General features: G+C 36.7%; 1 protein-coding gene across 2 annotated transcripts in view; it reads left to right on the plus strand.

Annotated features, from left to right (window-relative positions):
- Positions 1-1769: 1769 nt before the first annotated feature.
- LOC133532645 (uncharacterized) overlaps positions 1770-14407 on the plus strand; it is a 54830-nt gene continuing 42192 nt past the window's right edge. The window contains exons 1-2 of one of the 2 annotated variants that reach the window (XM_061871402.1): positions 1770-2020; positions 2175-2264. The gene's annotated coding sequence lies outside the window, so the exon portion shown is untranslated. Of the gene's footprint in view, positions 2021-2174; positions 2265-2385; positions 2517-14407 lie in introns of those variants that run through there. The other variant, XM_061871401.1, reaches the window with a different exon arrangement.

The raw sequence follows: 14407 nt of genomic DNA on the forward strand, positions 1-14407 counted from the left end.
TCATTTTTTAATTTATTTAATAAACCATTAATTTTGTAAAATTAATGGTAGTTGTTTTGAATGGTAATACCTCATTAGTATGTAGTCCTTAGTGTTGCTATAAATAAGAAAAAACTACTATTTTGTAATTTGCTGTAGTAAATATTGTGTTTTTTTAAAGCTTTTCCTTTACTTACCGATACCAGTACTGTGGTAAATCGTGTCGTTGCTATTGGTACTTTTCAATCCATCCGGTTAGATACCATAATTATCGTTGATCATTGAAATAAAATAATTGCAAAGGGCAGTAAATTACTTTCATTTAAGTCTGGCAAACACATGTCCGTTAGTAATAACCAGGAAAATTATACTCATTTTGACGACCGGTCTGGCCTATGCCTATGAAGCCGATGTCCTGGGTTCGAATCCCGATAAAGTCATTTATATTTCAGATATTTGATCCTGAGTCATGTATGTTTTCTATGTATTTAAGTATTTATATATTATATACATCTTTGGCTGAGTACGCACAACACAAGCCTTCTTGGCTTACCGTGGGACTTAATCAATTTCTGCAAGAATAATAATAATTCAGCCTATATACGGCCCACTGCTGGGCACAGGCCTCCTCTCATGTGCGAGAGGGCTCGGTCTATAGTCCCCACGCTAGCCCAATGCGGATTGGGGACTTCACATACACCTTTGAATTTCTTCGCAGATGTATGCAGGTTTCCTCACGATGTTTTTCTTCACCGAAAAGCTAGTGGTAAATATCAAATGATATTTCGTACATAAGTTCTGAAAAACTCATTGGTACGAGCCAGGATTTGAACCCGCGACCTCCGGATTGAAAGTCGGACGCCATATCCACTCTGCCACCACCGCTTATATATGTAGTATATGAATAAATTAAAACTAATAAAATACATATTTAAAAATAAATAAATACTTACCATCAGTAAAATTTTCCCATTTCAAACTTTAAGATCAAGACAACAGATCAGACGGATAAATAAAAAAAGATAAGAAAATATTCTAAACATCAACAGTGTGACTCAACGTTTACTTCGTAGTTCGTACAGAAGCCCAGCCTTACCGTGAACCCCTTCTTGCGATCGTTCTATCCTCCGTCTATTTTGCCTATAATATGGTTGCACATTTGTGACCGCGGTCGTCAAAACGTCCCACTTTATCGCTTGTCATAAGGACGAGATTTGCTTGTATCTTTATACGAATAATCTAACATGGCGTCATACTCACATTTGAGTGAGTAAGAGGCAGATAAAGTTTGTCGATTTTTCTAAGTTGGCGGTAGCCCCAGTGCATTCACAACCCGAACTAGCAAAATTATCGCGGTACTACTACTACACCATGCATTCTTCGTATTATACTAACTAACCGAGCGAGCGAGCTTCAAGCTCTACGTTTCAGTTTAGACAAAAATATCTGCTCGGCTGTTTTCCTCTCCAAGTGATATTTCTCAACTGTTTCTCGTGAAATTTTGTATCATATTCGATTATGTATCTACATTTATAAATTTAAGCTCATTTAAGCTATGCAAAAAAGGATTCGTTCTTGTTAATACTATTAAAAAAAAAATTGATCACTAAATGTATATGTGTATTGGCGTGTTTATAAATCAGGTATAGATTTAATGAAATACAATTCCAATACGACCAACAAATTAGAAACACAATAGCTTTTTCCCGTGAAATTAATTGTAGTAGTTTTAGTAGTTTTTTTTAAAGGAGTATGGTAACACAGCGTCTTTGTTTGTTTACTCCTACCCAAACGAAAACAAGCTCGCTCCGATTTCAGTTATTTTTACACTTTCTAGCGATAACTATCTTATAAAATAGAAGTAGTTATTTTTGAAATCAATTTGTACGTTTGTAGTTTTTAACTAGTTAACTAGAGTTATTTATGAATTACTAGTGATTTTAAACATAAAAAGTCAAATTTTCTTTGTTCAAATAAATTCAAAGTGCTTCAAGCTGAGCGACGTTGCCGTTCCGCCATACAAGTTTTGGGACAACGAAAAGTAATACTTGCGTTGATATTTTGATGTTTTTTCTTGTTGGCCAGATACTTTAACATTATTTTTGTGGAATTAACAATAAGTTATGATCAAGTGTCTTGAAATGTGTAAATCTGAACGTTCTCAAATTTCTGATGCAATAACCATTTGGCAACAGCGCACGGAATCGGATTGATACCAGCCATCTAGATGTATTAGCAAAGCTCACGAAATTGTGACTTCTCCACATAAATCTTCAGTTCATGAGGTGAGTTGATAATGTAAGCCTATTTTAAACTTATTTATTTTTTATTATTTAGTATATTTCGATTAAAAGTATGTGAAATGTCAATTTTTGATTTTCCCGCCGAGTGACGTAATTTGGCTAGCCATCCTCCATCTTTTTTTGGACAGCCAGTCATCTGTCAAGCGTTCAGTCTTATTCATCCGAGGTGGAAACAGAAAAATTATCCGCTCATAGGGTGTTTTAAACGCGAAAAATTATCACGGAGGCATCCGGGTAAGTGGAAAATTGTCATTTCCCATAATTATTTCTATCATTTTCATTGTGTTTTGTTCGAAAACTGTCTTTGTTCGGAACCTAACCTAAATGGGGTCTTACAACCGTAAGGACTCGTTTTTTGGGTCAACCAGTGTCGTCTTCGTCAGTAATTCAGTGTTTACTTGGATAAATTTGCATAATCGTCACTCAGAGCTCCTTTTACGTAGGTGAAATCTGTTGAACTGCCTGCCTTCGATGTAGGTAGAAAGTCGCGCGTAGTAACAAGTTGTTCAGATTTCTGATGATTTCGAGAATTTTCTATGAGGCTGTATTAATAGATATAACTTTTCTTATAATAACGTAGGAATATTTTGAGTAAATTTCTAAAAATATCCAATCCAAATTTTTAGAGAACTTGTTCAAGCCTGTCTGAGGAATTTGCTCAATAATTTATCATCTGTAGGGTAGGTACCTATTAGTCATAGGTGTAATATGAATACCCAAAGTTTCGAGGATGTTTTTTTTTTTCAACAATTTAATATACTTAACATTTTCAGTCATGTCACATATTTAGTATGGTATAATACAGCATCTAAATTCCTAAGTTTCTAGAATTGGCTCTTGCAATAGCGAATTTTCAGGTTAAAAGAGAAACAATACTGACAATCCGTTTGGTAGTTACTTACATATACACCGTGTTTTTATTGAATTGCGTTAACTCCGGGGTTTCAGTAAGTACGTTTAAGGAAACTAAATGGCATAGTTAATTTTCAAAAAAAAATATATTTTTTGTTTTTTTTTTACTATTTTTATTTTTATAAAAAGTAACTAAATGTTGCATATAGCGTTGTTGTAACACGGGCATTACATTTAACTCAACCAAACAATTGAAAACTGTGACATATCAATGTCATTTCTAACATCGATCGTCCGAGATAGTACGTACGTTTAGTAGCAAATGTATGAACTCGCACTAAATACTAACTAATAAGTAAACAGGTCCTAAAGCAAGTGTACACGCTCGTAAGGGCCTTATAATATAAAAATTTATGATTGATTATCTCCGAAATGGAGTTAGTTAGAATATCGGTATCTTTGAGAAAGTTACTTAATTTAAGCTCAGGAATGCACCCTCGAAATTAACGCAAATAAAAAAAAACACGGTGTATATGCTGATAACACATCACTGGTGTCATATGCTTTTTGGCCACTTGTGAAAACTGAACACTCCTTTTTTCTTAAAACCATACTGTGTTCTCTTGAGGGAAGTTTGTCTGGGAGTTAATCCCATAGACACAGTTGCGAGGAAAATCTTGTAAAGCCGCACGGTGATTTAATTCATGTTACATCATTTCCAATTATGAGAACAGTATCGTCATAGCTTATCCCTTGGAGTGGTAGGCCGTCGGCTCCCAACTGATTATTTCATTTAAATTTCAAATTTGATTAATTGAAATAAAATCAAAATTCCAACAACTCTAAACGACATATGCCACTTGAAGAGTTATGAAAAAAATTACTGCCAATTTTTTTTCTCTGATAGGCTGCTAGACACTTAGTTTATTAATGAGCATGTTGGCCAATGTACAAGGTTCAACATTCGTCTTTAAGTATAATCAAAGATACATATTTGAGTAAGATGCACAAAATCTAAGATAATTTCGTGTTTCGAATAATTTTACGGCAATTCTGATGAACATAAGTTGATGTTTGACAATTTGTTGACCACAAAACATATGGGGCAGTACAGCTACAGCGCCATCTGTTCTGTATGTCAAATTGGGGGGTACTTTTTTTTCATGGACTTTACCTGTCTATCACAATCAATTAATAAATATATAAATAATTCTCTTTGGTATAATTTAATTCTTTCAACATGTGTAGGTATGTGTCCCCGTTTGAAGCTTGGAGTCCCAGTGTTCCCTTTATTAAGCAAATTGTCACAGTCAATGATCAGAATTTGGCAAGGGATGCCATACGTCCCCGGTTAAAGCTTGGTGTCCCAGTGATAAAATTAAAAAAAAATAACAATTGTCGCGGTTGATGTCGGTACACTTAGGCAACTCTAGACAATTTTGTTTGTAAAACTTGTACTTTAGTAGCTCTCGTTTAGAGTTATGCCGTTTTCGAGAATGTTCTCCAATTTGTATGGGCAACATTCTCGCTTGCATTGACATATATAGCTAAGGACAGGCTTTACGGCCACTAAGAATGGCGCTAGTTCAGTGGTGTCACTCTCGAATTCGAGGCAATCGTGCAGTCTAACGTAACTAGTTGCGACCAGTCGCGCGCGTGGTGCGAACTCACCAACCAATCGCGTTGCGGCGTTACTGCACGAATTGCCTCGAATTCGTGTGCGTGACACCGCTGTACTGGCCCCATTCTTATTGTCCATACCTTGGATATTATTATTATTATTTTATTTGATCCACTAGCAGCTCTTGGAGCTGATGCGTGTATATCGCAGCACTTGTGTTTATTTAGCACTTTTTAATGTTCTAAAATGTGTATCTAGTCTATTTTTGAAAGAGTTCACCAATGGTGCACTAACAACAGTTTCTGGTTAAGAGTCCCACACATTTACTACACGATTTGGCAAGAAGTGTTTCCTAGGGTTGCTAACTTACTAGCACATGGAGGTTTGACTAGTTTTTTTAGAGTGTCCTCTCAACCTTACATTCTGGCTTAATATGTATAGGTCTTTAATATTTGGAATATTGTAATGTCCAGACAAGATTTAGTATGTGTAGATATATATGTCAATGCTCGCTAGAGAATATTTCCCACAGTAAACGGAGAACGTTCACGAGAATTTCACAACTCTACTGTCGCCGAAATAGATATCATTAGAACACATTAGCTATCTGCTAATTCCTCATTTAATGTGGCTCACAAATATCAATAAATTCAAGTAGGTTTCAAATTTGAGCAAAGGGCTTCTATTTAAACAGCCTTTAATAATCCAACTAGAATGCTGATAAGCATTTGGGACGGTGATAACACCGCTCAGAACTAAAAGGCAGTACCCGTGTATGATAACCATATGTTTAAAAAATTTTTATGACCGAACATATGGCAAATGTGTGAAGTACCTTATCTGACCCCGTTTTGTGTAGGTTGTGAAATTGCCAAAGTATATTGGAACACATCTTATCGCAGATTTGTCAAATTTAACCTTTAATAACATCACAATACGTGTTAAGGCACGCGTCTTCGTGAATGACACGATGTATATATGTCGTCGGCACCCGATCGTAAGATCAGACACATCGTGAAATTCCTAGGCGTATTGTGAAACGTGAAAATCATAGCCATGTTCGCTGAGTCGACGGAGCCCCGCGTATCTCCTATTACTGGACGGGTTGCCCCGCGGGCATCTGAAGCAGCCTAACGAACCTACCCTACCTATCTATTGGTTTAATATGCCTACCGCCAAAACATTACACAAGAACATCACGATCTACCTGATCTTACAATCGGCCGCGGACATAGGAGTGCAAATACATATTCACATTTTTTTTTTTTTATACTACGTCGGTGGCAAACAAGCATACGGCCCGCCTGATGGTAAGCAGTATCCGTAGCCTATGTACGCCTGCAACTCCAGAGGAGTTACATGCGCGTTGCCGACCCTAACCCCACCCCCCTCGTTGAGCTCTGGCAACCTTACTCACCGGCAGGAACACAACACTATGAGTAGGGTCAAGTGTTATTTGGCTGCGGTTTTCTGTAAGGTGGAGGTATTTCCCCAGTTGGGCTCTGCTCTAGATCTGGAATGACATCTGCTGTGCTGTGCCCTACCACACAAGGCGAGATGACATTCACATTGCCCATACCTCTCTTTTGGACGTAGTTTAAGGACATACCCGGGTCCGAGTTTAACACAACTTAACACAACTTTAAAGGTTATAGGTGTTTAAACCGAAATAGATTGTGACCATTTATATACGTATTCTGCGTATTCTGCAGCGGTATTGATATACGGGACGGGAAAAAATACGGGACGTTATACTCAAAATACGGGACGTTTGGCAACTAATCGCCATTCAAAACTCAGCTAACTTAATCTGTAAGCGTTCTGAAAACAGCATTGTTAAAAACGGCGCTCTCATCCGAAAACTCCACACAATACGTGTTTACCCAGGTGGCCGATGGACGGCGGACTTATTACGCAGTTACACTTTCGAGCTACGTTTGCCGCGGGCAAACACGATGTTTTCCGTATTCGGAAATGAGTTCAGCGTATAATTGGTATTTCATTAGCCCCTGAAATACCTATTATACGCTGAATACTATGCTTTTATTACCAAGATACTTATGACCCTTCGATGGGCAGTTTACAAATTTATTTGGTTTTGTATGGGCATGTCTATTGGGTAGTAGATTGGGCAATGTAACTGTATTTTTATTGAGGGTCTACGGCGAATTTTTTCTCTCGCTCGAATATGCAACAGTATGCGCACGAAAGAGGCACATCACTAAGATAAAATATAAATGCATGACGCATACATCTGACATTGTCACGTCTATCGCCATAGCAACTGCATGAAACATAGGTAATGCAAGGTCTTAAACAGAGGTTAGGGATACACCAAGGTCAACACCCTTCGACCGTGCACATCTGTTGCATACACAGCAATGAAATCTGCACCTAAAAGCGTAAAAAATAAAGCATACAATATTTTACCGCATCATTGCTTTACGATTGCGAACCTTACCTACAGAGAATAAGGGTGTTTTAGTTTCCCCTTTAAAACTGAAACTAATGGGCGCGAAACAAATCAAAAGAAGACTTATTTACGCGCGTTAAAGTTCATTTTAGATTGATTTCTAAATGTATTTAATAATCAGAGTTAGTGTGCGTCAGCAACAATTAAATTATAAAGACTGGGATTTATAAGAGACCTGTAACATATAATCATGTGTCTTTGAAAGCTATGGTTGTTAGAAACTGGTTAAAGGTGAAAACTGGTAGCCTCGAAACAAGATGCGTTTCTCATTATTATTGTAGATTCACATTAAGTCATACATTTTGAGGGCCTAGGGCAGGGGAACGGGTTGGCAAGGAGCAGAAGGCCTACCACGGAAATCGAAATTTGGTTACCTTTTTGCATATTTAATAGACAGGCAGATAATGAAATTTAGATTTTAGGTTTACTGCGGTAGTGCCTCAGCTCTTTGGACGTACAACTATGGCTCTATCAGTGTCCTAAAAAAGTCAATGGCGCTACAAAAATGACAAAACATGCAACTTGACAGTCTTTGTTATTCCTTATCTCTGACAGTAATTCTCATGACCATTGTCTGGTCTAGAAACCTAAGTGTCTACGTGTGAATAGCCAGTTAATGTTTTATCAGACGGTGTATGCGCGAAGTCGTTTTTTGCGTTCGCTGTTTAATGATGTCATAAACGGTTTAAGTTATACGAATCTAGTCGCCGCCATACAATTGGAGTTACGCTCTCATTTTATAACGACAAACTGAACTAGTATGAAAGACATGAACATTCAATTTCCATATAATGATTTTGACGACCTGTCTGACCTAGTGGATGGTTCAAATCCTGGTAAGGGCATTTATTCGTGTGATGAGCATGGATATTTGTTTCTGAGTCATGGGTGTTTTCTATGTATTTAAGTATTTATAAATATTTATATATTATATATATATCGTTGTCTAAGTACCCGCAACACAAGCCTTATTGAGCTTACCGTGGGACTTAGTCAATTTGTGTATTATTTATTTATTAAACCAACACGATTTTCATTCATAGTCTCGTACTAGTTTTAAAATTATTCAATTTACATGTATCTATGTCTGGTACTATTTACCGATTACCGAAAATAGTCTGTATGTGTACAAACACTATCTTATTGTAGGCCGTTTTCGACTCCACATATTTGACATAATACTATTACTATACAGACACCAACACGCACCACACTTTTAATTATTTAATAGGCTAGCTACTAAAGTAATTTTTTTTAAATTAGTACTTCGAGCAACGGCTAACAGCTATATATTCCATATTATTCAGTTAAAAGCTCTCATATTAGCTTCCGCATTTCAGACCAAGTATTGTTGAAATTGAATGTCAATTGCATTGCATTATAAAAAAATAGTACTTTTATTGAATATAAATCCAAGCCAAAAAGCAACCATCTCTGTCAGTCTAATTACGCCTTAATTGGAGTAAAAGTGAAAGATGCTCGAAATAGCCAACTTCGGTGTTTGCGGTAGGCCTTCTAGTAATTTTCAACACCTTGTCCGCTTCTTAGTTAATATTTCCTATGCGTGAGTAAATTTGCATTTAGCAGCCCCAAACCCGTTTGCAGGCATCGATTTACGAAGCCTTTCCCTTGCGCATCTGCTTCCCTGTAGACTGGCTTGACCACTTCCGGGCAACTTGTGAATCACCTTAAGGCCCAGAGCCCCCGAAAGTTTGATATCTTTTGCATATTTTAATTGATATATTTAAATTTCGATTTTTTCGTGTTTTGCGGTAGGTCCTCGGAGGCTTAGAGCGACGTAGCTCTCAAACTTATGAACCTACTTGAATGCGTTTTTATCGAGTCTTGATTGTAAAGTTGAAAGTTGAATTGGTTGAGAAGTTGAAGTTGAGTTGACGTTGAGTTGGCTTTTTGATGGAAAGTGCCGGAATAAATTATATTATCAGTTACGGTATTTTATTCAATTTCACTGTACACGATGAAATTTAATCAGTCATCGATGGCGATCACACTCAAACGCCAAGCTCCCGGGCGCAAAGGAGCTAATGTGAAGCTTACTCGAAAGTGTGAAGGTTACTTTGACAGCGTCCGCCATGACACCTATAGTTGTCCAGTCTAAAAAGGTTCAACAACACATAACAACTCATCTACACCATCCATCTTCATATCTTAACATTCATTACCACCATCACCTTTCATAACAACACAACATCATCCCAGTGTCACATAATTAATTCATTAGAGATATAAAACATCACACAGACCTTACGGATCCAGCCGCCCGTACACTTCGCGGGGACTGGACCCAAAATTTTTAACGCATAATAAAATAAAATAAAGTTGTCCTTGGCGCTGCGGGCCCGACAAGTTACGACGTCTTTAGGTGTTCTTGGCGTTCAAATGTTAAATAACCAACTCCAGAATCGCGAAAACAATTGACATAGAAAATATCAACATCAGGCCAGCCGAAATGTATGAAACAGCCAATTTTTATCTGATTTCGGGGTTGGTGCCATAGTTAAAGGTGATCGCTATCCATGACTAAATTAGAAAAATTGGTTCTTATTCACCGATTAAATTTCATCGTGTATTTAAAATTAAAAGAAATACACTGTATGTATGTAAAATGACGTCCCAGACTCAAAAACCAGCTAAAGTTACAGGTTATTCGAGAGCTTATAAACATCAATGCCTACTCCATCTGTGTACTTACAACAATACGTGACACGCTGGAGGTCGAGGATAATACGCAAAATGTACTACTACCGCGCCACAATGTATTATAGACCCCATTTTTGTTGCATGTGCTTTTTCTTCCAGAAATCGAAAGTTTTTGTCATTTTAAGCTTACTAGTAAAACTCCGGCTTAGATATGACGAGTAGATTTTGAGAAAAAAAAAATCAAAGTTTGCCTTTATCCGGGTCCGAAAAAACACAAAATAAAATATTGCAAAAAATTTAAAACACATTTTCTTATCTTTATAACGATTATCAGATATTGCTATCACTCCGGATATATGTGCAAAATTGGGTCCTTCTACCTACTACGGATAACGAAATATTAAATAATTTGTCATTATTCTTTAGATTTTATTTAATCGTCCATAACACAGTATTAGCAGATAAAAAGTGACTTAAACGAAACCTTGGAAATACTTCTATTCATGGTATTAATTTTGTAAGCTAATTCAGCGTTATTTAGAAGTTATCAGTAATTTTAGTTTTTGTTCAGGGTTGTCACAATCGTATATCCGGGTGTTAATAATATTTTTATTCTGGTGTAAATGTCTTTTTAAAATTTTAGTGATAATAATTATTCACCTTATTCAAACTTCAGCTTCGTTCTGAAGAATCAAATTTTCATCCACATTTATCTCGGCTGATGAATAATCGTCCGTGACTTTAAAATGGTCATGAATGGGTTTTAGCAGATTGACTGCTGCCGTAGGTAGGGGAATCTTTTTTGTTTTATTTTTTCTCTCTTTTATGGTAAAGTCCGATATAAATGGGTCGGATGTAACAAGTGCTCTGTGGAACAAATCAAACATAGCTGATTCACGGCAGATTTTTCTTGAATGATGTTCCCTATCTTGTCGCCAAAACTTGTTACGTGACTCTGCTGCTTGTTCCGATAACATTCCAATCGGTAACGTGGTGAAATCTATTATTTTTGCACCATGTACTAAAATTTTGTGTAACGTAACTGTCATTGGATGCCACTTATATGTTTTCACGTATTTTGAAGCCAGGTTTCTGCAGAAACTGCCAAACTTCTCAGAATCAACTTGCAAGTTGCTGGACAAGACTGTTAATATAATATATAAATCGTCTAAAAGCCACTTTTCAACATTCAAAATTTCAGCGAATGTACTTCGGTACCTATCGGAGAATGCTCTTCGTGCTGTGTTGCCGTCATTAGTGGTGCCGGACGTTGGTTGCACCACATCCACAAGCAGGCCCATTTTTTCTCGGACTTCATCCTGTATTCTTTTTTTGCGCAGTTTTACCAAACGACCACCTTCAGAATTTTCTGGAATTCGCCATTTTTTGACTTCGGATTTATATCCAAGTTTAAGCACAAATTCTAAAGCTCTAATCCAAGCGTGTAATGGACTCAAGCCGTAAATCAATCTCTCTTCCATAATCTCCATGCTACATGTAATGACATGGGGTTTTAGCTATCGCCTAACGAGGGTGGACTCCTTCCCATGTCACACATAGCATTTCATCGAAAGTTTGTTCGCTGTAAATACGAAACTGTTATTTTAAGCTAATTTAAACAAAAAGCTTATGAGTTGAAATCAAGATTAAAAAGAAGTTTCAATAATAAAATAATATACAAAACCATACTTCAAAAATAAAAATATATATTTATATATTTTATGATGAAGTGACAACCCTAGCACAAAAATACCCGGATATAAACCGGATATAAATTAAAATACCAATAACTTCTAAATAACGCTGAATTAGCTTACAAAATTAATACCATGAATAGAAGTATTTCCAAGGTTTCGTTTAAGTCACTTTTTATCTGCTAATACTGTGTTATGGACGATTAAATAAAATCTAAAGAATAATGACAAATTATTTAATATTTCGTTATCCGTAGTAGGTAGAAGGACCCAATTTTGCACATATATCCGGAGTGATAGCAATATCTGATAATCGTTATAAAGATAAGAAAATATGTTTTAAATTTTTTTGCAATATTTTATTTTGTGTTTTTTCGGACCCGGATAAAGGCAAACTTTGATTTTTTTTTTCTCAAAATCTACTCGTCATATCTAAGCCGGAGTTTTACTAGTAAGCTTAAAATGACAAAAACTTTCGATTTCTGGAAGAAAAAGCACATGCAACAAAAATGGGGTCTATAGTACATTGTGCGCGCCTACAACTTTGTAAACAAGTCCATACTAAAAGTAGATTACCCTTAGGTGTTTAATTTAATTAGGTTATTTAGGTAGTAATTACACAAAATCCCTCCTAATATTAAGTCGCCGAAAGCCACTATGTCTGTCTGTCACCTCTTGACGTACCGCTGAATTGATACAGATGAAATTTGATATGAAGTTAGAAGGACTGGGTATATTTTATCATTGTTACCATCAGCTAAACTGCTAAAATAAAATAATTAGTTGTATAAGTTCAATTGAAAGCCAAAGGTTACACGCATATAGTAATCATAAAATTAATATCTCAAACCTATCGGGCCTCAACATGTTTCCTTCTACTTTTTGCGCGCAAAAACATTCAAGGTGAGAGATAACACATAAAAACAACATTACTTTTATATTTCTATATCGCTATATAATCTAGCTCGCATTCAAAATGTTTTCTTTTCGTAAAGGTAAGATATGATTGTATAATATGCGACGTTCCATGGATAAAAGGTACTTTATGGCTGTCGCTTACTCTATGATTAAACATGCTCCTGTTCTAATGCGATGCTACGCGACGTATGCGACTACCGACATAAGGGATCTCGGGGCCTACTGCGAAAACCGAAATTCGCAAATTGCGGGGATCTTTCTCTTTTACTCTCACTAAGACGTAATTAGAGTGACAGAGAAAAATGCCCGCATTTGACGAACTTGGATTTTTGTGGTTATAGCCCTGTATCCGTGGACCGTCACATATATACATATATGTATGTATAGTATAGATGAGTTACTTGTCACGCTAGCTATGCGTGCTGGATTTTCGTGCGTAAACATGTGTCCCATCCTCACAGTTCACTGAGAATTCGAAAATTAAACTTTATTGCAAAGATATAAGATCTATCAAATGTTTAAAATAGTGAATATAATACACGTGTCACATAGTTACTACGTAGCCGTAGTAAAAAAATCCGTCAGGGGAGTTAAGTGTTTTAGGCCCGGAATATTTTCTCGTCGGGCTCGTATGGCAGCTTACCAATAACCTGCAAATCTGTATTATATTTCATTGAATTCAAATCTAAGTTATCGAAGGTTATCATGTTAAAAATCGGCTAATTAGCTTCAATAGAAGTGTTAAAAAATAATGTCACATACCCGACGCTTATCTAAAATGCCCCATGGAAAAACTGAAATGTCTTCATCATCATCTGAGGCATTGCAGCCGCGGATGGGCCTTAGCCTGGTCAAGCAAATGTCTCCAGTCCGATCTATTCGTGGCCTTCCTTCTCCAACTTGTCATTCCTAAGGTCCTGATATCCTGGTATACGCCGTCCAACCATCTGAGCTTGGGCCTGCCTTTACCTCTGCGGCTCTCCGGTCGGCCTTCTAGAAGGCGTTTGAGTAGTCTGTAGTACCCAAAAACTGAAATATAGGGAATGTTATTTTAAATTGAGTAAAGTTTGCGTATTAACCTTATTTGCGCTGTTAAAAGGGTAAGATGTCAAAGATACGTGGATTGTCAAACAGAAATATAAACATAGAAAGTACCTATATATATACATAAGATTCATACCTATTGATCTGAAACTTAATTTCTTTATCAGTCATCCGTCCTACACGATAAATTCGCAGAAAATTCCTGAAATTGTTATTGATTCAGCTGTAATCTAGGTTACTTAATGAATGATCATCGAGTGAATATTCGATCTTATCAACATACGCGTTTTTTTGCTCCGTCTAACGTCTGTCACAGTCCAAATAATTGTCAAATACGTACATAATTATAGGTAAATACAAAACATACTTCTAATGACACTTGCTGGTGTGCCAAAGAATTAAACTGCTTCGGTAATCGAGTGAACAAAAATAAATAAGGATCATATTGCAGAATAGCGTATATAGTTTTTGGGGTTATGAGTACTTTATTCTATTCAATATTTTTATTCAGTCATAAACGTATATCAACTAGCTACATATTAAAAGCCGTCCAAAAATGGTCCTTCGACCCGGACAATAATCGTCGCCAAAACAAAAAACTAAGCTTGCCTCAAAACTAAGTGTCGAGTCAGGTCATAATGTCATCTCTTTCACTCTTGGTGGGTCTTAAAAAGGGTAAAGGTGATAGCATTAATGATCTCAGTCGCCAGTTAGTTTTGCGGCAAGTATAATAACAGCTGACCTAAAGTGGTCCTTCGAGCATTCATTAATCGTCGCCAAAAACAATGGAGGCCTGACCCCAGTCTCGCAAGTGACCTAATTCACGGCCCCGCTGCGTCCGCGCACGTACCCACTCCAACAA

This window comes from Cydia pomonella, chromosome 27 (assembly GCF_033807575.1).
Source record: "Cydia pomonella isolate Wapato2018A chromosome 27, ilCydPomo1, whole genome shotgun sequence".
NCBI classification, from domain to species: domain Eukaryota; kingdom Metazoa; phylum Arthropoda; class Insecta; order Lepidoptera; family Tortricidae; genus Cydia; species Cydia pomonella.